This window comes from Bombus bifarius, unplaced genomic scaffold (assembly GCF_011952205.1).
Source record: "Bombus bifarius isolate JDL3187 unplaced genomic scaffold, Bbif_JDL3187 scf7180000008030, whole genome shotgun sequence".
Classification (NCBI taxonomy): Eukaryota; Metazoa; Arthropoda; class Insecta; order Hymenoptera; family Apidae; genus Bombus; species Bombus bifarius.
In genome coordinates this window covers 694274-717603 of record NW_022884401.1, presented here as the reverse complement: position 1 = coordinate 717603, position 23330 = coordinate 694274, and the positions used below count along the sequence as shown (strand labels likewise).

Here is a 23330-nt window from a genome sequence, read left to right as displayed (position 1 = left end):
TCGAGGCTTTGTTTTCGAGAAAATCGACTTCTTTTTTCGCGTAGAATCACCCCCTTTCCGCTTGTACCACCAGTTACCGACCACCCTGTATATTTCCAACAACTTAATACAACGATGAGTTTCGCCGTTACGTGTGATACAAATATCGCAGACGATTGTTTGACGGACGAAGACCCGATAGAATACGTTGACTGATCTGTAGGCGAGATCAAGCACGAGTAGATACGTCGATGACTTGGCAGTTGTCGACTCGATGCCAGAGTATTGACTGAACTAATCTCGTAGAAACAGTCGAGTAAACTCTCCTTGTGTCGTAGAAGAAGAAGTTGACTTTTCTAGCGTAGTAGAAGAAGAAGTTGGCTCTCCTGGTGTAATAGAAGAAGCGAAGTCCGTTATTACGGAGGAAAACTCGGTGTGGCTGTGCCTTTTCAAATAAGAACGCGTCAGGAAAGTGAGGGTAACGATCCGCGATGGCCATTGGTTATGACCCACGCTATCGACGTGGCTCGTGGGTGACCTTGTTCATGGGAAAAACCTGCTTTTCCTTTAGACAAATATCCGCTTTCTCCGTAATTTCTAAGAACGTGCGATAAACCCAAGGGCTATTTTAAGGACCATCCGAAAATACTCGCAGGATTGGAGTTTAAGTTAAAAGGATTCTGTTTATGGTGGTTCCTTAGGTTTATCGAGGGTCTGCGTAACGACACGCGGACCCTTGACGGCCAAGGACGTCGCATGGACCGTCTCACGCGACGTAACAGATGGTGTTACGATCTATCGGCTTGGCAACTAAGTGATTGCGAATTTTGTCATTAGGTGGTATTGGCAAAATCCGCAGTCACTTAGTTGCCAACGCGATATTTTACCATTCGATTATAGTCACGCGTTATCGAAATATCGCGAGTCTCTTTTATACCTGCGACCGTGGAAACGCGTATCTTAAACTCGTAGCCAATTGCGCGGCAATTACTCGCGACGAATAAATCGATGCAAAGTGCAACGACGCTTATAGCGGAGCTCGAAGGAAGAGAAGAGAAAGACGAGAAACGAAATCGAGTCGCCTCGCTACTACGATTCCTTGATTCGACAGACGAGGTGGAAGTTGGAAAATCGGGAAGGAAAAGTTTCCAACGTGGACGAAAATCCGTCGAATCGAAAAGTTCGACTCGAAGCGAAGCGTAACTTTTCAATTTCTATGTGAAAGTTGCCGGATCCTCCGCCGCTGCCGCAACAAAGTCGCAGCTTGTTGAATTAAAAAAGTTGTCGCTTGCCATTATCCTACGCGTTGTCTCGAACGTTTATCGAACGCGTGCCACGAAGAAACTCGAACGCAGAGAACGCAGCTTCCACGAGGATATCGTTCGTTTCCTCTTTTCGTACGCGAACGTCGTCGGATTGCTCGCGATTTTTCGATCGACCTCGCTTACGTTCGAGTCTGATCGTATCGTAGATCCGTCGCCATGTTTCGGAATAGCTCGAGAACCGCGTACACGTTTTTAAACAATAGCAACCGGCGCGATACCGTTGTTCGCACGCACGGCCATACCCGAAAACCCGTAAACAAATAAGCGTACGAGCCGTGTCCGTAAACTCGGCAATTATTCGTAATTTCTAGTGGAGAATGCAGCAGCTGGTCCGTGCTCGTTAATTAAACGCAGATTCCATAGAAAATCGAACTCGTTGCCGGGCCGACCCTGACGCTGATCGATCTAGCCCTTGCCAGCTGCGAGTATCTCTGCGATATCTGGATACGGCGACGCGCAGAACCGAAACGGCGCTGGAAAATTAATAACTGCAAGCTTTCGAACGATAAATGGAATAATGGGTCGTTTGATCGTACGTACACATATACGTGTATGGTTTAGAATGGCGTCCCGATTAGGAAAGCGGATAGTAAGGTGCTAGAGTCGCGTGACTGTTCGGTGATGCATCGGGATTCGCGTGTGCCTGCGGTTGGCAGAGGTTTGCAAACGTCGCGAAAGCCATTTAAAACAAAAATAGTGGTCTGAAAATAGGCGGTCTCCTAAATACCATCGAACAATGATTGGCGCGATCGTCGTTCACGGATCAAGAGCGTCATCGTTACTATTTCGGTGGACGTTCGGTGGCACGAAAAAAATAATGTTTATTTGGGTTACTTAAAGGAAGAACAAAAAGCGGGGCTCTGGTCCACGGTCCGGCTTGATCGTCGGTGTGTCAACCGCATCCGGTACATCGATGTAATTCGTTTCTCCGGTTAAACGCTGCTTGCCCGGGGAAAAAGTAACGCGAGTCCGGTGCAAGCGGTTTCATCGCGGCTACAAAATCCAGCGGGACTGCGTCTATTATGCTACAAATATTCGATGCGAGAAATACGCCAGTTTTTCTTCTCGCGATCGTTTCGATTCGATTCGCTCGCCAACGAAAAAAGCCGGGTAAACTCGCGATCGTTACGTTCGTATACAGGTTTTCTCCTATTTAAATTCGAATTCAAAGCGCAGACGTATTTTATGTCGCTTAGTTACCGATCGTCGTTTACGCGTTACAAGAACAAAGATACGTTGGACGCAACGGGACGGTCGCTACCGCGCGTTCGTCTTTCGAGTGGCACGTCCGTTCGAGCAACGACGATGACGCGTTGGCGATCGTAACAGCCAACGGTCAACGTGTTACGTACGCTGTTCCCTCGTAAAAGCCCCGTAAAATTACGAAGCAGCTGTGTCGTTTCGTTCCGCCAAAAAACGGTGCATCGGAACGCGGTGGTTGGTCGCTTGGCTCGCGCGGGGGGTGAAACTTTGGAAAGGCTGGCTGGAAGCCCACGAGGTTCTTTGCATTCGCGGCGTCTGATGACGGTTCCCGTTGCACGAGCAGCAACGCGCACGAACACGCGCGTTGACCATTTTACCGTACTTTCCGCTCGAGGATAATTCTCGCGCCCGGTTCCCAGGCCATTAAGCTAAATCCACGCTCGTCTCGCGTCTCTCGTCCCTGGAATCGTAACGAACGCTGGCTCGTCGCGAGGAACAGGGCACCTCGCGTTTACCAGGGCATCGGCGGAACGAGAATCCACTCGAAGAAAAAATTTGGGTCGCGGAAGTTGAACGTCGCGAGTCTCGTAATCTCCGATTTAAAGCGATTTAAGTTTTCCAGACCGAGCGTATCGAATTTCAGCACGTAAAAACGCTTTCACGCATTGCTTGGTTTACGCGATTCCAATCGTTTCGCACGCGATACGCGACACTCGAGAGGAGAAGCACGCGCATAGGGGGTCGCTTGTGTCTGGAATACCGAGAAATCGTTCCAACCGACGATCCGTCGCGTTTACGAGCGTTTCGGAGTTCGTCGTTTCATCGATACGCGGACAGCGTACGACGACGGACGTCTCGAAGTGGAAATTCGAGAACGCCGATGCATAACTGGGTCGCCGTCGGCGGGCAGGTTGGCTAGAATGCAGTTTTCGATGTAGGCAGTCATTCCGCATTCTGTGCATCTATAAATATACACGTTCGATGGTATTACCCCGTAACAACGGTTTCATCGAACAACCGTCTTGCGTTTTGCCGCGCTGACAAAAAATCCGTCTTGCGAAATTATTTCCAGCGGACGAGACGTTGCGTCGTTTTCAACGCGGCCTTTGTCTCTCGTTCGGAGAACGACGAAGTTTCGGTTTCGTTTGGGAATCGCGCGTGTTCCTTCGATACGTGGTATCTTTGTTGTGTTTTCGTTCGTTACGCGTAAGCGGCGAAGACATTAATTAAGTCGCGATTGACGTTGACGTCGGTAAGGTGACGTACGTCGTCGCCGAGAACTTGCGTTCTTGCGCGTAATCGATTCGATGGGAACGTAAGACCAACGAGAAAACTCGTTTCCTCCGAAGAGTTACTCGAGCGCGGCTAACTTTTCGATCCCACGAGACCTGCCGCGGCCGCGAAGTCCTTGAATTTTCTTCGCGTTGTTAAAACACTCTCGATGGAAGGAGCCAGTAATAGTAGAGCGGTTGAAAGTTGGGAGAACGGTCGGGAAATATCTGGCCGCGGTAATTCCGTATCTACTGGCTCGGGGCTAAAGTCGATAGCGAGACTTCTTTCTCCTTCTTCCTTTCTTTCTGTTCGAATTTCACGGCAGTTCCCACTTCGTACGCGGCTCGTTCCGTTTTAACGAGAAAACGCGTTCGCTGTATCGGCGCGGGTCTATCGGTAGACGCTCGCCTGGAAATTTCTGTACGCGCCCGCTGTTTCGCTTTTTACGCAAATGCGCCGACGTCTCCGCGAGGTTGGTTCGGTTTAAGAATAGCGGACAATCGATACAAAGATGGAAGACGCAAAGTCCACGCGTTTAACTCGTTTCGTATCTGTAGAGAATTGGATCGCGCGTAGATAAACAGTGATTTCCCGAGACAATTAGTCGATCGATGGCTCAATGTCGCGCGATAACGATAAGTTAACGAGCTGGACGCAACGATGAATCACGCGACGCTTCTTGGTTCGTCAGAGCGGAGAGAAGCGCGGTGTTCTCGAGTTGTGCACGCGTGCTAAAATTCCAGTTACTTCGTTTCCATCGAGTATAAACGCGCGTCCGTGTTACCGGCGGAGATAACGCGAGTCGGTGTCTTCAAAGCGGTCCGATGCAACGGCAACAATTGCCTCTGTTTAAATTTGCCTAGCGATTATCGGCGCCCGTTGTCGATCGTCGAACGCGCACGCCTTCTTACCTAAACCGTATTGCGGATTTATCAATCGTATCGCGATTCCAGACGATCGCGAAGTAGCCAAAGTACACGCGCGTATCTCGACGCGAGTGTGTACGCGCGTTACCTCGCGTTAGAAAGAGCGCTCCCTAAGAGAAGCTAACGATCGGAACGTCGGCTAACGTAAGTGAAAGGAGAGCAAACAGAGACGATTCGTCGCTGCTGGCAAATAAATCTCAGCTGTGATATCGACGTGGATTCCGGGACAAAGGAGACCGAATTCTAGGGCAGAAGAAACGGCTGGCTTTCTTCTCGGACGCCAGTCGATCGATCGTCTTTTCTGCAATTAGAAATCCCGTGCTAATCCTTATAGAGCGAACCGCGCGAGCGTGATCGCGTTCGCGTTTCTCGGTGCATTTGTGCAGACGCGCAGCCATATGCGACAATGTGGGAAACCGCGCGCATCCACGCGGCTCTCGCGGTGTTAATGAAAAAGCCGAGGAAAAAGACACGAAGACCAGTTAGTTCCTTATATCGAGATCGAGCGACCGCGCGGTCGATTCGCGTCCAACTCTTTTACGAATACTCGCTTTATCGCCGTAAAAGGCGAATCTCTAGCCGGCCATGTTTCAGCCTTTTTCTCCGACTCGTCTTCGTCTTTTGCGTTTATTCGGTCGATCCTCGTTCTTAGCGCGAATCTTCGCTCCGTAGCGCGATTCGTTGGCGCGGTCCGCAGACTTACGGAACCGCGGTACGCTCCATCGGTCGCGGATCGATCCGATTAAACTGCACGCGGTATATTCCGACAACGTAACAATCCTGTGGAGTAACGTTACGTTCGTAGGTAGAACGCGACGAAAGTCGTTTACGTCGATTTCACAGTCGTAAGAAACGTTTTGTTCGCGAGCGAGGCGCTGCAAAGGAATAAAAGAGCGAGGTAAATCTTGGCAAAGCGCGTTTCGCCGAAGAAACAACGAGCGACCGTCAACCGGAAGAAACGGGAAAGCCCGAGAATTCTTTTATTGCGCGATGACTCGTCCATGCGTGAAGCGACATGCAAAAATTTCTGCGCCGATCGTTCGCTCCGCCGCTCTTCCCGTGCATCAACTCGCGGTTTCTTCGCACCACGAACACTCGTCTTCTCGCGAACGAGACTGACGCCAGAGTACTTTTCTCGTTTCAGCGAAATTAATCGTAACATCGTTTCGATTTCTCGCGATATATCGTCGGGAAGCTGCAAAGTCGACGCGGTTAAAATCCGTTGTTCGTTTTCGTTAGAATCGTGCACGCTTCGCCGATAGGTCTTCGCTGGCGAAATTATTTCATTTCTCCGTGAAAGTTTTCGTCGTCCCTTTTTCCTCGACGTCCTTGCTATTTGTTCGTACGTCTCGTCTCCGCTCCGCGCGACAGCAGCACCGAAATCGCTCGAGTAGTCGTCGAGGCGATAAATCCGCTGCGTCCTTGTTCGTTCCTCGTTTTTGCGCCAATAAATCGCTCTTCGTCGTACGCACTGTGCACAGCGGACAGCGCGAGTATTTCGATTTTGAGTTACGATTTGATCCTTTCCCCGGTGGAATCGAACTCCACCTCCGACGCTTCGAAATACTCGTACGCAGTCTTTTCTCTTTGCTTTGCCAGCGACGAACGAATCGCTCCCCTCTACTGGCAGCTTTTCTAGCGGCGTGCACATTCCGCTGACTCGCGGATCGTCCCATCGGCATCGTCGACGGGCGAGCGAAACGGCCAGACGATTTTTCACGCAGCTCGTACGTTTTCCGCGGGACGTTTAAAGCTTGGGGTGCATTATTTTTAATCCGGCGACTGGCAGAAAGCGGCGTATAGCGCGTCGCCGAGAAGCGTCGCGCGAAGAAACAGCAGGTTGCGTTCGATATTTCGCGAAACTCGGTGATCCGCGACGGCCGCGAGGCGAAGCTATCGGTTCGTCGAGGTGAATAACCGTGAACACACGCGTGCTCGTCGTAAAACGTTCGCCGCTGCGTCGCAGCGTGCCGGCCGTAAAAACGCAGCGGGTTGACGCGTAACGTTAACGCGCGTTTCTCCGTGCGACCTGCAACGAAAGGGATGGGAGACGAAACGCGACGAGAGGCACAGGACGAGGAAAACAGAAAACGGGGAATCGCGGAATCGTGAAACGACCCGCGTTGCAGCAGCGCTTCCAGGTTCACCGTGCGTGCGCCGCATAGGTGTGTACACACGCTCCCGTATAAACAGGCCGCGTATTTTTAGCGTGGGTCCGTGTCAGATTTCTCGACACTCGCGATACGCTGTAAACTGGATGGCTCGAGCGTACGCTCGCCAGGGGGATGGATGGATGGATGGATGGATGGTTGGCTGGTTGGTTGGTGATGTGGTTGCCATGCCTACGTCTCCCTCGACCCTCGTTTCTTCTCTCTCGATCCATTCACCCTTTCTATTCGCCCGTCTGTCCGTCGATACCGTCCGTCCACGTCGTTCGATATCCGGTCACCTCTTCGCTTCCTCCGCGCGCGCTCTTATCGTCATTTATGGTTTCTCGGTTATGCTGAGTCGGCGAACCCGACGATCTTGTCAAAGTCGAGTCGACCCCCCTCCTCCTCGAGCCGCTCGATGGGATTCAGCGTTTAAGACGCCAGCGAGCCGAAACGGTGACACGACCGCCTCGCTTTGTACCGTCGCTCGAAGCGCTGAATTTTTTTACGTTTAGCGATTCGTCCTCCGGGACCAACGAGCGAAACCTTTCGCGTTTCCTACTCTCGCTGCTAAACGCCTCGTCCGCTGTACGACACGTGACACTACTACACAGTCGCTCCAACACGGTGCGAGACGTGGCGTCGCGAGACCTCGGCCTGTCGTTGTTTCGTCTAAAGTCTAAAGTTACGCGTCAGCGTCCAGAAAACGGAAACTTTAGTCGGCCGATACGTTTCGTTTGGGCAGTCGGCCCATAAAAATCGTGTTTCACGCGCCGCAGAACTTACTTAGCGAGGGGTCGCGCGATCACGCGCGTCGAAAGAATACGAAAGCTTTTTAACGGTTTTCGACCTATCGAGCGCGACGTATCGACGGACGACGAGGAACGCTCGACACGCACGTCTCGATTTTCTGCGTACTCTTCGGCGACGCGTCCTGGCTAAGCAATGCTGGCCCTAACGCACACTTTTTACGCGCGTCCAGCAACAACCGCGCGACGTACGCAGCGCAGGAAAACGTAAATCGGGACGAAACGATCGACACGAAAGAGGACGTCCGAAATATCCGCGCTTCCATCGATAGGTCGTACGTTTCTCGATAAATGCACGCATTTTACGGATACGAGCATCTTCGTACGTATCTTCGCGCGAGAGACGAGTACCTCGTTACTCTGGCAGCGGTAAATGTTATTGGTCAGATTTTTGCGGAATGGTTAGTTTCGAACCGCGTAAACCGTCCCGTCGACTCGTTTATACGTTCAAAGTCTGGCGTAATCCTCCCGCTCCTTGCTCCCCACTGTTTGTAGATTTATTCCGTAAGACGCGGGTTCGCGTGGACTCTGATCGAAAATAGCTGGCATCGCGCGTCGAGGAAAAACTCGCGCTCGTTTCCACTCCGTTTTTCTTTCGTTTCGATAATTGGAACGCGATCGAGCGCGACTAATCGCTGTTTCGTCGCGTATGCGCGTGTCTCGTTCCGACACCTTCGTCCTGAATGCACGCGAGCCACGTTTCCACGAGCGATTCCACTGCGATATTTCTTTGTCGTTGCGATAACTCTTTGTTGTTCGTAATAGGAAAGACGCACGGTCGCAGCGAGATCGTCCGCTGAGATACACGCGTGCGTTTACGTTTACGCGGAAACGATCGTCGATCAAGGATTTCCGAACCATTTCCAACGTTTCTACGTTTGCGTTGCACGTTCGATGGTTGGAGGCACGCGATTTACGCGACCAACGTTAATTAACGCAGATGCAGGCGATAAAGCTGTAAGTCGTAACTTAGACGTTGGACGAAACGTCGATGGAATCGAAAACAGAGATGGAAATTCGTAAACAAATTTGGTCGGTTTAACCGGGGCTGTCGTCCCCCGGGGAACACAGACGGCCCAGGTTGCTGTGCTATTTCGAGGAAACAGCAACGGGTTGATGGCGTGTAAAAAAAAAGGGGTGACGTTAATTAAAGGCTCGACGTAAATCACGGCGAACGTTTAAACGTCTTTCTCCCTTTACGCCTTTCGTCGTTTCGACGCTGCGTTTTCAGTTCCGATGCAAGCCAGGACACCTTTTCGAGGCGACCAGGACCTTCGTTTGCGTACGAACGAATACGATCCGCTTATCGATTAACGGACGAACGAATAACAAACGTATAATCTTGTATGGATGTCGGCATTCGTTCGAGCGAGAATCTCGGACAAAGCGGCATTTTCGAATCTGTCAGCGACGCGATACCGAGCGGCAATATCGCATAACGTTGAAGGAATTTTGTATCTCGCGAGCGAAACAAAGGATTGCATTCTATATTTGGCGAGATTTGCACAACGAACCAGACGCTTCGAATCGTCGAGATCCGAGCGCGACCGGTCTTGGGCACAACGGAATCGTCTTCGGTCGCTGGAAACGGGTCAGCTAATTCCACTACTATGCACTATTTATGTACTATGTAGTTGTATCTTACCGTCGTACTGTTTTCTTCTGTCTCGCGAGAAAGAACGAAAGGACGTACGAAGAGGAGAGAGGCGGCTGGAAAATAGACGACGAACCTGTCGAAGCGAAAAGATCGTATCGGAAATAAAATGGAAAGAAAAGGAGAAGCGGCCGAGATCGGATGGTTGGGTCAGGACGTTGGAGACAACGTGTGCGTACGGGCACGTGTAGCGAGCAAACGGTGTTATTTAACGCTGCAGCTATTTCCAGGTGCGTACGTCGCCGGTGTCGAGTGCTACTCACCGCCACGAACTACGACGGCACTCGTGCCAGCCTTTATACCGCTTAATCTCCTTTCACCCAGCCCGTCGAAACGAGTCATTTTTAGTGGCACTCCTTTTACTGCCATTTTCGACGTCCGTTTAGCGCAGTCACGCAGAATTTTCAGTTTAATCCCGGTGCTGCATCTAGAGCGAAACCGGTTCACGACGCGCCGATAGTCAAACGTTTCGCAATATCAAAGGATGCGAGCGAGGTTTTGCTTTTCCCCTGGCGACCTCGGCCTCGCCGTAACGCAAACTCCCGGCACACGTATCGTGATCGTCGACCGTTGGCGCTGTCGCGGAGTTTAGTAGCATTTACCGTGAAACGAAGGATACGCGAGCAGAGTCGACGCAGACCAGCTCGAGACGGTTCTCGGGATTTACCTTCGTCGAATCCTCTACCGTGTTACGCTAGACGCGGTAGTAGCAGCAGCGTGGTCGCTCGATCGTGGCGTAACTGCCGCGTCGGAGATTCCATTAGAAGCTAAAAACTTCGTTTGCAAGGGACGGGGCGCTAACTCGACGCGCGAGACGAGCAAAACGAAGAAACGAAGGGCAAAAAAGGGAACACGGCCAAGATCGTAATCTCGCGCGGCAAGAAATCGCGAGCGAGTTAATGGCAGTGGGAACACGACAGTGGCCGTTAAACGGCGCGTGCAATCTCTTCGGGCGAATCGTTGCTTGTTTTCTTAGCGTTCGGCTTACCGTAAGCGACGTTGTCGGAAAGAAAAAATCCCGACGAGATCGCGCGATTCGATAAAAACCGTCTCATCATCGCGTAACGCGCCATCCTTCCTCTATAATTCTTCGTGAACTTGGCTCGGCCGTTTAGTCGCGTAATTCGCTCGGATACCTAGTTCTCTTCGCCGCTTTTTTAATAGCCGATTCTCCGGTCGTCGATCCATCCACCGCCGGAGTTTCCGTTTCATTCACGTTTCTCACGCACGCTCGAACCAGTACACGCACGAGCGAACGAAAAAGGAACGTAACGAGATAATTCAGCGTATCGTCGATCTCCGGTTACCTAACAGGACGAACACTTGCAGCAAAGTTGCGGATCGAACGTCGATCGGTCGTACGATACGCCGCCCGTTACATCGCGCAGATCGCTACCAGCGAGACGCGTCGTTGTATTTACAAATTGCCGGCCAACGATCGCGTCGAACTTTCCTTAGCCGCGGCACGAAACGTGACCGAACGTTACGCGATAATTGCGCGACGTTCGTTCGGCCTGAAACCGGTATATCCGTTCTTTATCTAAAGTAGAGCGAACGTTTACGTCGATAAGTCCGCTCTTTTGTTCCATTTCGAGCCGCGCGTGTTCCTTCTGGTCGTTTCTTGCCGCAGGTAAAAGGATAGAGAGCGTCGTGTAGAATGGCTCCGACGCGTAGAGAAAGACGAAACGACCGCGATCGGAAGAAAAAGTCACGTTTTTTCGTCCCGTGGAAGATTTTGCAACGCCAACGCGACGCGGCTCGTAGGCTCGCGTCCGATACGCCAAGAGGAAACAGCACAACGAAACCATTCTCTGGACGAGCAAGGTCGACCGAATACGCGCGTTTCACCGTATACGTTTCTTCGCGATTCCCTGAAAGGCTTGCCGCGCGCGATATCTCGATAAAACTTTGATAACTCGTCCCGCGGTCTCCTGCCGTGCAACTCGATAGCAGATTTCTATATTCGCAAGTTTCTCCTACCTCGCGGCTCGTCCGTTAAAATCCGAAGCTTTATCAACGTTGAGATTCCGCTTTAGGCCAGTCCTGACCTGCTTCTCTAACGGATTAATCCAACGCCGCTTGGATTTTAAACCGTGTGTGTGGCTTACGACTATATACGTTTGGCTGGATAACCTTTGCGTTCTCGTTGGTCTGTCACGCGAATTACAGCTGCATCAACTCGTATTCACGACGTACGAACGACCTCGTAAACTGCTCGGAAGTTGGGCTGCGACAAGACGGTGTTCCCGATGACGTTTAACCGCTAGAGGCGCGAACGATTCATCGATGTGGTCACTCGTTTCTCGCTCGTTTTCGAGTCATCGATTCCGAAAATCTCGATCGTCGAGCGATTAATACGAATTCGGATTCGTAATCGGTGGTACGCGAGAGATTTCGTCTGTCGCGAGTCCTTCCTTCCGAGAAGCTTGCCGTCAGTTTTCAAGAATGCGCCGCTGCTCTAAGTATTTCTTGCAAGGTGAACAGGAAATCCGAATCCGCGACACGTTACGCGCGTCGATCTCGATACACCGAGTTCCTCGCGGATTCGCGACTTCTCGCCAACGATTGTCCCGTCGTCTCGAAGTTTTCTCCTTCGACCAGTTAAATGGAGCGTGCCCGCGAGGCAATCGAAAGAGCTCATTTCGCGATAATAATTTTTCTTTGTAACTAACTGCAGGGAGAATTCTTCTGTACGCGTGATGGACACGTATTACGAGAGAGTACCGTAAAAGCCGGAGTTGGAAAAGAAAACGGAAATTACGATATTAGATAACAAGTGGTATTAGATAGTTGGGAAAGGAGAAAGAGAAAATCGTAAGATGATATTTACGACTGGCGTTTAACGCTTTGACTGTCACGCCAAAATTACATGTTTCGCTCGGCACGCCACGGCAGTATTTTTATCATTCAAAGCGTATAATTTTTTCTTTTTATTTGGAAGTAGTTTACAATCGATTCTCATTGAGAATTACAAGTAAATTTATCGAGAATCTTGGATCTCAATAGCCGAAATAACGGTATAGGAACGCTAAATTTACGCTTGGGATTTATATTAGAATGGTTATATATTTATTTGATAAACGATTTCAAAGATATTCATCGATACACACTTGCACGCGTCTCGGCACTTTCTTCCATAGCCGACTGTTAACCGACCGAACAGTTTACGTTCGTTCGTTTTCGAGACACCGCGCACACGCATACTTCCACACACTGACCTGGTCTAGCACATAAAATTATACATATCTCAATAAAATTATTCTGGCGTGGTACTATACCGTGAATAATAAATGATCATCGTATGTTTGGTGCTAGCTGAATCTAATGTTTAAATCTACAGGATAATGTCTTTTTAGCCTGCGGATCTGATCCGTCGTATCAAGTAATCGAGTAACTGGTCGTTTTGGTGGTTGTTAATTCTTATGTCGTATCTACTGCTGAATTTGAATATTTTTTCTTTAACTGTAGGTATCTTGAGGTCGCGATTTATCGTTTCGTTGGTAACATACCAAGGTGCATCTATTAAGGATCTTAGACTTTTCGATTGGAATAGTTGAAGAATTTCTATGTTGGAATTACTCGCTGTTCCCCATAGTTGGATCCCGTAGGTCCAAGCAGGTTTTAATATGGCTTTATGTAGCATCATTTTACTCTGCACGCTCAAGTTGGAACGTCTGCCAATGAGCAAAATGATAATAAATCGACGATGTAAGACGACATTTTTCTCCAATGGACCGTTTATTTTATGGATGGTCACGGGTGACCACACTGGCGCCTTGGTAGCAGTTGATAGCGACATATTATAACAAGGCGTCGTTTATTTCAACAAACCATACGCATTCGGTATTTTGTCGCAAGCAAAACGTGCATAATATATTGCTGTAACGTGTAGAAGATATTAGCGAACGGTATTTGCTCGTTCTATATATAACAGTAAGGTATGTGCACACTTCTAACTTCAATTATACAGGGTGGTTGGTAACAGGTGGTACAAGCGGAAAGGGGGTGATTCTACGCGAAAAAAGAAGTCGAAAATATAGAATAAAAATTTGTCGTTCGAGGCTTTGTTTGCGAGAAAATCGACTTTGAATTTTCGGTCGGTACGCGTGCACTTTATCGCGTCTCGTTGTAACGGATCTCACTGTAGATCGTTGTCTCGATTGACGTTATTTTTAAAATTTTTAAAATTTTTAAAATTTTTAAATTTTTAAATTTTTAAATTTTTAAATTTTTAAAGTTTCAAATTTTTATTCCATATTTTCGACTTCTTCTTTCGCGTAGAATCACCCCCTTTACGCTTGTACCACCAGTTACCAACCACCCTGTATAACAGCAAGGTATGTGCACATTTCTAACTTCAATTATATGATTATAAAGCGGCATTCACGATTATCTTCTAAGCTGTGTTTATAATAATATTCGTAGATTATTCCTCAAAGGTAGCTGCAAGATTTGTTCTCATTTCTTTTTTTTTGTCGATGTTCTAATAAAAATATTTAATTGCTCAATGGAGCACTTTTTGTTTCAAAGTATCTTTTATTTATCGGTTATATTCGAAATTCCCTAATCGTTAATTTTCATAAAATTTTTGCAATTGCAAGAAGTTCAAGCGCTCCGGTCACCAATGACCAAACGTGGCAGTCAAAGTTTGGATAAACGAGAAAGGAGAAAAAGAATATCGCAAGATGACTGACGTTTAACGATTGCGGATCGTGTTGCAAGTCGATAGTTTGAACGAAGCTAAACATTTAGAGAAGAAGTCGGTTGATAGTACGAAACTGCTTATCAGTTGTTAACATTACAACCTACAAAGACAATTGGTTGGATGATAGTCGGGTTTAAAGAGAGTAGAATTTCTAGGAAGACGAGTAACGATGTAAAAATCGAATTTGCGTAGGATATTAAACGAGTCTGTCAGCCGATCGATAGCCTTACATTTAAGAGATAGATGATAGATTCGTTATACCGGGACGATGTTCGGGAGTCGATAATTATATTTGCAAGGGAATCGCGTTTTCGCGTCGACCGCGCGAAGGTCTATCGAATTAATCGAAAAACCGATGTTATCGTTCGACGTGTCTCGTTGGAACGAACGTCTGGCAAGGTTCGTGCGTCTCGTTTCTCTCGAGATGAATTTTCTAAAACGATGCCCCGAGCTACAGATCGGTATCGACGATTCTATCTGTTCGTGCTTATCTCACTATCTTTAAGATCGATTAAGATTATCGCGATTCCTTATCTCGCGACTCGTGACTCATTGCATCCCTTATCTAAATTTCGTAACGACCTGTTGTTTTGCATGGGATTTGTCATCCCCGGATTTGTCATCCCCGGATTTGTTTGACGAGAGCGAGTCATACGGAATAGGAGGATCGATATCTGGGCATTTTATGCGCGTCGCGTTAACGAGACCTTTTAAAACGCCCATTAAAAACGTATTTCTACGCGCGCATTGACGATAAGGTTGAACGAAAGACCAGGAGGAGGCCGTTAAGTAAAGGTCGCGCGCGAAGTTAATAGGCGAGAAAACGTAAAGTTTAAAGATCGGACTGTCGCCTGTAAACGTTGTTCCGGTGCGGTTTAATTAAAAAAAGAAAATACGATCGATCCGCGAACGACCTCGCTTCGGAGACAACGTAACGGATGGCGTAAGGAGATGGGACGGTTGAAAGGCCGAGCCGGGGCGGCGGAAAGAGGAGCGAGAGGGGTACGAGGAAGCGAGGAAAATGCAGGAAGGAAAGATGGAAGGGTCGGAGAAAACTGGTCGATAATTCGTTGGTTTATATTCCTCCGCAGTGGCTGGTCGCGTCCGCTCGTGAAAAATTTATTTGTCTGCTCAGGCTCGTAACATTTTTACAGCAGGACCAAATAATTCGTCTCGCGTTTAAATAATATATCGCGATTCCAGCTTCGCCCTTTCGTTGCTGCGCGCCTATCTTTTCGCAGACGGCAACCCCCAGACATCGTAAAGTGCCAATTTTCTTATGGTTTTCCCCAGACGATCGAGTACTCCCGGAGATCATTTTTTCATGAAAAATATTTTCCCACGAATATACGCGCGTACATCTTCTCCTGGATATTCAACTTGTATTACGAACTATTTACTTGTCTATTTATTTGTTAGTTTCACGGGAAAAGAGAAATTCTTTTAGAGACGAATAAAAGATAGAACGTAAGGGAAAGATGGTAAAAATAGAAAAAGAAATAACAGTAGCAACTTGGAAAAGGAAGCCAAGGTATGAAATTAAGAGTCAGAATAGAAAAGTTATGAAAATCTGCTTTTAAAGAGAATCCGTGGATGTTCCGTAAGTTGACTAAATGTATCAGCTTGCGATGGGCGGAGTTGGCGAAATTTATCGCCCTATTAAAACAGCTGTGATAGCCATAAGCCGTTTGCTTATGTTGCTCGGCGTTTAACAGCAAGTAATTTCGCATTCTTCTCGAGGGCACGATTTATGGGGACTAAATGCACGATCGACGTGCAAGTTACGAAAGCTCTAAGAATTTTATGTACCAACGCGATGTCGCGCGTGATTCGTCCATGCAGTATGATATCCTAATAATATCGTCGTAAGCGCGGGAATTAAACCTAACTACGATATCTACCGTGGCTGCCACTATTAGAAATTCCTGCCGAATATCCTCGACGTCTGTAACGAGAGATTTACAGAAATAGGACCAGCTAATATCACCATAATTATCTTACTCGTTGTCTGCCGAAAATTTATCGCACCTCGTCCCTTCCTCTTATTATCCTTCGTCCTTCGCGCGAATAGAAATTAGGCGATTCTCGCGTCGCGTATCGATAGGATCGTTGGAACGTTTGTTCAGGCCGTGCCGCCCTCTAATTTACTTATCGTCGTCAGCGACGAGGCAGAGCGCTATCGCGTTTAACTCGTTAGCCGAGAACTGAAAAGAAGCGCGCTGGTTCGGTGCAACGGGGCAACGTCAACATTTTACCGAGTTGCTTCAACTCCGTCGGCTTTATCGTAATCTTTGCTCAGCAAACACTTCTCGGCGAGATACGAAAGATCGCGTCTCCGCTCGATGAAAAGGAAGACCGAGTTTGGTCGGCAAGCACAGTTTTTTTGAAAGCTGTCTTTAGACGGACTCGCGCGATTCACCGGCACTGGCTCGGAGATCCGACCCAGGTTCCCCCTACTCTGTTTGGTTTTCCATCAACGGGAAGTTTGAACGCGCCTCGTGAAAATTAACTCTTTCTACCCCTATATATATATGTTGGCGTTTCCGACTGGTTTATTTGAACGGTAGAATTTTAAGCGGTTCCCAAGCAGATGGTAAAATTCCAATTTCTCGTTCGGTCAAAGCGTGGCAGAGGTTCGACGCTGACCTCGTTCGAGACGAAGCGATCGTGGAAATTCGGCCGATCGGGAATATCCGTGGCGTGTGTGTAATCGTAGTTTGGATCAGAAGCAGCGTAGGAACAGCTACGTGGACGCGCTGCGCTGAAGCGTTAAGCATTTCTACGTGACTTTTGTTCCAGATGGAAGCACGTTTTCTTGTATTCTCTTGTTTCTCTCCTTATTAGGTCTTAGAGGTTGTGCCTTATCTTTCCAACTACGTTACTGCAGCCGTGTACGTCCTTGATTCTTTAACGACACGCGTCATTATTATTAGTCAGAATTATCGATATCGCGATGAAAAATATCTTGGTGGAATCTGCTCGCGGAACGGTCGTCGAGCGATTCGTCGAACGTCGTTGAAACGCCAGGCTAGTCGAGAAAAAAAGAAAAAAAGAAGGCAGAAAATATAGCAAACACCCTGGAAGAGGAATCGAAAGGAAGGTGATCGTTTCGGAACGAAGCAAAAGCCGTCTATCATTTTCCTATTAATCAGAGCGTTAACCGATTGTACGCGCCAAGGTAAAGGAAGTATGCTAATGAGCGCGAATCGTTGAAAAGCATATTTTCACTGAAAGCTACGTTACATTCTAGGAATATACATACGTATGTACTTACACGTACATGTACGTACGTACTGGTGTAATTGATGCAGACCATAGAAATTAATCGTTTCTTTAAAAGACGGCACGCAGAGGAGATTGCTACGGTAATGCGTCTTCAATTAGAAATTTAATTTACTTTTTAATCTAATTTAATTTATTCGAAAAAACGGGGAAATCCGTTTAACGCTGAGAATATACGAAAACATAAGCAGACAAATAGCCTCGCGGAAATGTTTTAAAACGCGATACGAGATAATACAAAAAAAAAAAAAAAAGAAACGCTAAGAAGATCCAACAGTCGAGATCGCGATTTTTCCATGCGTAAAGTACAGCTTTTTAGGTCAAAGACCTAAATCCTTGGATAGCAGAGGACCAAAGAAAAAAGTCTCTACCTCATTGTCATTGCTTACTTCGCCTATCCTATTTATTATATCGATGTGGTCGAAACTGAAAAGGAGAGTGTTTCGTAAAAGAGTTTCGATGATCTGTAAAAAAAAAGAAAAAAAAAAGCGGTGAAATACGAAATATAAAAATTCACGGGATTCGAGAGCTTAGTGCAGTTCAAGTAACTATTTAAAACTTCGTATGAAAATTTGATGAAATTTTATAATCCTGCCCTTTTACATTTAACGGTCGCCCAATCGTGTAAGTTAATTATCGTAGAAATCGATGTGTTGGAGTTGACCGCGATGCTTGACCAAACGAGATTGCCAACGATTATCGTCGATTATCGTCGTATTTATCAAGCTTTAGCCGAACAACGTACAACGAAGCAATTGGTTCTTAAAATATCCGAGCGAGATCAAATCGATATAGATCGTCGTAATAGCGAGCAATAAAGCCGATCGAAAGGTCGTTGCGTCTCGAGGATAGGACGCAGAGAGCGTAGTCTGGAGTGACGGCTGCCTGCGAATGCCTACTCGTCGCTCGCATAATGATCGAAACGCGACCTCTCGATCGTCGAGCTGTTCGCTCGTATCTCTGGCGCACTCGTCGATGAAACCGCGGTGCGAACCGCTTAGCGTACGGATCGCCGTTTTCTTCAAGATTCCTCCTCCGTGTAAACGTATTCGCTGTTTCTCGACCGTCGTCGTCCTCCGTGACTCAACCGGTCGAGTCTGTCACGGTACGCGGAACGATAACAGAGAGCTCGGTCGAGGTCGCAGCAGCCGCGCGATGAAATCGCGCGTAGGATTCTATCGGTGGACGGTCCGTACTCGTCGAAGCTGTTCGCTACTTTTCACCTCGCGGTTATTTTAACCGCGAGATGGTCGAGACGAAGAGGTAGGCGCAGAGTGGCACAGCGGATGGTTGGCTCGCGGGTCACGTTCCTCGTCTCGTCCCGCCTCTGACAATGCGGCCGCTCGGCGCAACACCGACCGGTCATCGTCGAGGCAGCGACGAACGGGTGCGCTTGGTCGGCTAACCGGATAGCTTGTGCTACCGTCGCTACCGCCACCGCTTCGCTCGCCGTGCATCCTGCGGGACCTTGGCAGTGACAAACTGTGCGACCGTCGTACGCATCTACGTCTCGTTTTTCCGAAGCTCGAGCCATCGCGCCCGCCACTCTCCCGCGATTCTTTGTTCCGCGTTCACTCGCATTCACTCGCGTCCGCGCGCGCTCCTCTCGTCGCACGGGTCAACGAACCGGCCGAGCAAAACCGTCCGTGTTTGCTCGCAGATAGTGGTATCGATCATCGTCGACGGTAGCGGAACGCGCGATTACCTTCGCACCTTTGCTGCCGCGTTATCGCCGCGTTTATTCTTCGAACGATACCACCGAGGCGTCCAAGTATACTCGATGTATCTCGAACGTTCGGAATCTTTTTGAAAGACCACGACGACGACGACGCAAGTAGGTAGATCCGTTTCGACGATTCTCTTCCGATTAGTTTACTTCTATTTCTCGAGGTACAAATTACGCGGCTGCGTAGGAACGCTGGAAATTTCACTAGCGAATAAACGCACGGACGTCGTACAAATTAGAGCAGAGTAGAGTGGCGGATCAAAGGCCCGAGTTAACCGAGTAGTTTAGCCACTGGACTGGCAATCGGTCTCCCCTATGAGACCTTGGCAGTGACAGTCAGCCATGCGAATGGCTACCTTTTTGTAGCACGGTAGTTTCTTCGCCAATGCCGCGTTCGCTAATTTGTTACGTATTACGCGGCGGACCTTTAAACAAACCCAGTTTCCGAATCGACGGCAAAAACGTTACTCCAACGCGTAAAATTGGTAGCAAAGAAAGAAGAAGAAAAAAGACGACCATGGAAGCGTGGAAAATGTCGCGTCAGGCGATTAGTCCGCGGGAGCAAAGAACGCAGTGAAACGCAGAAAAGGGAGAGGACGTTGGATATCGCACGTGCGCGATCACGCGTGTATTTAATATTTATCGCCGGTGACAATGCGTGACAGAAAGATACATCGACTTGGCCGGATAAACGGACAGCCGAGAAATACCTCGAATCTTTTTCTCGTGCCAGTTTTTCGCCAATTTCGATTCTCTTCTTCGCTTCGAGCGGAAAACCGCGTGGCCCGCCGGGCCGTCTGACCGAAAATAAAACGTCGCGAAACGACTTCTCGTCGACGAACGGAATCGTCCGGGTGTTCCGTAGTTCAGCCCAAGCGCAAAACCGCTATCGTTTTCCCCTAAATGTTCTCCGTTGCGAAACCGTAGCCCGTAAAAGGTCGCTGGAAACGGCTTATCGATTATGGAATCGGCCCAGGATACGATGCTTGATCGATGGGAAACATTATCCAATTAATTATACGATGGATCAACGGGCAACAAATTAATTCAACGCGCGACGTAATTTATTTCGCATTGTCCCGTAATTGGTGGGCTGAATGAAAGTGAAAGCTTTCCGTGAATCGCTGCTCGGCGAAAAGGGAATGCAGATTATTCTCGGATCCTTCGCCTTATTCGTCACGTTGCCGATAGATTCGGCCTCGGACACGGATCTAAATATTCCGAATAACAACCATCGGCAACGCCGATCGTACGACCATCGAATGTTACGTTACGCGCGTTCCTCTACGTGTTTCTCGTGGGAAATAGAAAAGCGGTCGTTTCTCGGGCAATGGCTGGCTCGCGTTTCGGGCAAATGTCGTGGAACGAAGTGGAATCGGGCGAGTAGACGCGCCGCTCGGCCGTTCAAGAGCACCGACGATTAAAATTTAACCAAACGTGGGTGTTCACTGGGTTGCAGTCGCGTCGTAAATTGCCACGACGGATTACCAGCTCGTAAAATTTCCAGTTCAAGGCCGGACGAAGGATGCTCGCTCGACGCAACGTGGTAGCGAGATCGAATCACGATTTTCTCACGAATCGCGCTAAACCAGCGCGCGTCTTCGGTGTCGTACGACGTTTTTCTCTTTCCCTGTTCTCCATCGACGCGCGACTTCCTCTATGGGAAAAGCATACTCGCGTAAAAGTACACGGAAACGGTTGTCGCGAACGAGCAAGAGCCCTACTTGGACTCTCCGCTCCGTCGTACGTGACACGAGCTCGTAAAGTGACTCGAACAGGTTGTCGACGGATTAAAACGTTTCTTATCTTATTGTCAGGTACAACGAACGAAAGATAGACGGCACGTTATCTCAGACGTGCCAGCGGTGATAGCGCGTCGCTCGATATCTCGGAATTGTTATGTAAAGCACGTTTTTCGTGCTTCTGTCGGCAGGGCGCGGGCGAGACGCGCTCGATTTCAGCGCGATATCTTCAACGCGCGTAATAAAACGCGGTTAAATCGTTGAAAAGTCGCTGGATTCCGTTTCGTCCGGATTCTTTGGCGGCGCGGCTAAGTCGATTTCCGATTCGTTTACTCTTTTTTCCTGGTGCTTCGCGAAGTCTTTTCCAGCCAACGCCGAAAAGATACCCCGCGATCGAACGACGGTGGACCTACCTTCCGGCTGTGACCTATTTCCCGTGAACTCTTCATTTCCTCGAATTTTTCCCCCGGACGAAAGATAGACCGGTAAATGGGCAGCCCATTCCGATTGCCCCGTTCCTTCTCTCGAGTTCGAAAAGCAACTGGAAACTTCTCGAAGAGATCTGGAAGCCGACCTCCACGGCAAACACTTCGATTATATCGAGAGTCGCGTAGGTTGGGTAATTTTCCTAGTCATCGACGACTCGACTCGATACCACGCACGTACGCGAGACGACCTGGCATTCCGTAATTCATCGTACCTTCCCTGGCTCTAGGTCATTACGATTCCCACGCTTGCATCGCGACGTTCAACCGTACGTACGTACCGCTGACAGCAGAAGAGCTGGATAGTGAGTTTAGTGAGTTTGCGACGTTGCACGAAATCCACGATGCGATGGTAAATCGTGCTCGACCGAGATTCACGCTTCGTTTCTCTACGGTTTATCCGCTCGAAAACCATCCACAGAGATATCGTAAATCGAACCGAAACGAGAGGGAGGTCGCTCGAAATACGACGTTACTGCCGCGCGATACCAAAGTGGTTGAACGCGTGACATCGAAAACGATCCGCGGGGGAGACACGGACGTCGGTTTGAACGCTAGACGAGACTCGGAGACGAGCCAGGTTCGTTCTACTCGAATTGACCGCGTTTAGACGATGTTTCGTCGCTCACGCAACCGATAAGAAGACCCGCGCGCGGGCGAATTAGGTTAGCTGCTTCCGGTTCCGGAGAACGGTGAAAGCCTCCACGAGTGATCTCCCGCACCCATGCACCGCAGCATTCGCAGCAGTTCCTCTGCCGTCAGTACCTCGGCGTTCTTCGAAACTCGTTCCGTGAAAATACGCTCGTCGCCGGGACGCGGAAGATCGGAGCCGAGACGAAGCTGGCTCGTCGTCGATCGTTAACCATTCAGCGGGAGCGAAGGCGACGAGATACCACGGTTACCGCACGCTGCCCCTTCGCCGTCTCGTTCGTGTGCCGTCTTTCTTACGTAAATGCACGCAAGAAATACTCCGTGCGCTCGCCGCGTTACCTCTATATTTAGCTAAAGTTATGTCACGTTATCGTACGCGCGACGAGTAACTTTCTTTTTCGATAAAACTCATTCAAAGTGCGTGCTCGCGTCGGCTATTTTTGCACCCGTGGAATCTCGCGCGGCTTCTGCTTATCCGCAGCGAGAATCTTTTAAAGCAGATCCCTTTGAATACGCGCGTAGGGGCTTGGAAATAGGCGGACGGACCTCGGCCGGTTGCGCGAAATATCTGGCCGAGGGTGAAGAACGTTTCGAGCGACGAAACTTTTCTCACTCGGGTCGCAGCTTTTCTCCGCGGACACGATTTTTCCGGTTTTACGTCTCCATCGAAGCAACTTCTCGTCGACGTTCCCGTTTCTCGAAAGAGTCTCCTCTTGTTCCCGAGGAGCGATGCTCCAGCGACGAAATCTTTCCTCAAGTTGCTGTTCGTTGGGCATATCTTTTCACGAACACGCAGCAACCGGAGGTGACGAAAAGAACGGAGCCTCGAAGAGCGTGGAGTACGTCGATCTACCGACGACGCGTACGACGTCCTCTTCGGGAAAAGCGACTCGAGGCAATCTCGCGACGCTATGAATGGGATTAACGGGCCGGAAAAATGTATCTCGTGTTGCCTACGTTCGTTTCTTCGCGTACAATGGCGAACATCATTGTACGCAACGTTTAACGCGAAATTAATGCGTGCAGCGGTTAATTACCATTTGACGTTCCGATATCTTTACATGGCATCGCGTTTCGAGTTTCGCTCGCGATTCGATTTACATCTCGATGCAACGGAAATCGGCAAGCGATAGCCAGACAATTTCGCCGGATCGAGAGTTCGATTCCGCGTAAGACGAATGTTTCTTGGTCGTTGGTCGTGTAACGGTGCTGGTTCGAAAGGCTTCGCAAAGCGGTCGACCGACTAGCCGTAGCGCTAATGGAAACTTGCCAAAACCCGTGCTAATGCGGGACCGATTGGCGAATTAGGCCGACGAACATTGTCTTTGGTAATTAAAATCGCCGCAATACTACGCTCTTCTCGTCCTACGTTTCGAAGAGGTCGACGATCAAGTCGAGTGGCGGTACAAATTTTACCGCTT

General features: G+C 48.9%; 1 protein-coding gene across 6 annotated transcripts in view; it reads left to right on the top strand.

The window, feature by feature from the left end:
* LOC117207417 (mitogen-activated protein kinase-binding protein 1) overlaps positions 1-23330 on the top strand; it is a 79129-nt gene that overhangs the window by 3449 nt on the left and 52350 nt on the right. The window contains exons 1-2 of one of the 6 annotated variants that reach the window (XM_033447619.1): positions 2092-2104; positions 18038-18043. The exons of the other annotated variants lie outside the window; for them this stretch is intronic. The gene's annotated coding sequence lies outside the window, so the exon portion shown is untranslated. Of the gene's footprint in view, positions 1-2091; positions 2105-18037; positions 18044-23330 lie in introns of those variants that run through there. 6 annotated transcript variants of the gene reach the window in all.